This window comes from Mandrillus leucophaeus, unplaced genomic scaffold, assembly GCF_000951045.1.
Source record: "Mandrillus leucophaeus isolate KB7577 unplaced genomic scaffold, Mleu.le_1.0 Scaffold440, whole genome shotgun sequence".
NCBI lineage: Eukaryota > Metazoa > Chordata > Mammalia > Primates > Cercopithecidae > Mandrillus > Mandrillus leucophaeus.
The window spans coordinates 411,092-412,140 of record NW_012104699.1 but is presented as its reverse complement, the minus strand read 5'-3'; positions in this window follow the sequence as shown (position 1 = coordinate 412,140).

Below are 1,049 nucleotides of genomic sequence, written 5' to 3'. Positions count from 1 at the left end.
CGAGTAGCTGGAACTACAGGTGCCAGCCTCCACGCCCGGCTAATTTTTGTATTTTTAGTAGAGACAGGGTTTCACCGTGTTAGGATGGTCTCGATCTGCTGACCTCGTGATCCACCAGCCTCAGCCTCCCAAAGTGCTGGGATTACAGGCATGAGCCACGGTGCCCGGCCTTTTTTCTTTTAGAGATGAGGTCTCACTACGTTGCTCAAGCTGGTCTTACTCCTGGCCTCAAGCAGTCCTCCTTTCCAGCTCTCCCTAAGTCCTGGGATTATAAAGGTGTGAGCCACATGTCGGGCCTAGAACCTTTCATTCACGCTCCACTCAGCCGGGTGTTAAATTCTTCTCCTCTCACTCCGCCCCCCAGAAAGCGGGGCCTGTGGCACTATCCAATCAGGAGCGGCGTGGAGTGGCCGTGCAAATTGTCCAATCAGGCGCGGCTCCGGGAGGAGGGCGCCAAGCTCCGCAAAACTGCGAGGCGTTGTCAGGTGTATGCTGCTCTGAGAGGCACCAGAGGTGGCTTTGCTGCAGCTTCTTTCCAGCGGTGACTTGCAATGAACACGGAAGTCGTAAGGAGAACCACAGACACTTCAGAAGCCAGGAAATTGTGAGTGTTGTGGGGGACGTCCTGAGACCGTGGAGCAAGGTGCTGGATGGAACCTACAGGAACCTGCTGTGACGGGACCCGGGCCTGTCCGGGGCGACTCTGGGACTGGTGGACTCGTGTCCCCCTGGCGCAGCCACCGTGCCCGATTTAAGAGAGAATTTTCAATGACTAAACTGCACATGTACGTCTCCTGACACAGAGCACCTGGTGACAACCATCAACTGTGAAGGTCACGGAGCTGCTGAAGCAGAAGAGTTCATAATTCATTAGCGTTTGTTTGTTTGGTTGTGTTTTTTTTTTGAGATGGAGTCTCGTTCTGTCGCCCAGGTTGGAGTGCAGTGGCAAGATCTTGGCTCACTGCAACCTCCGCCTCCCGGGTTCAAGCAATTCTCCTGCCTCAGCCTCCCAAGTAGCTGGGACTACAGGCACACGCCACCACGCCCAG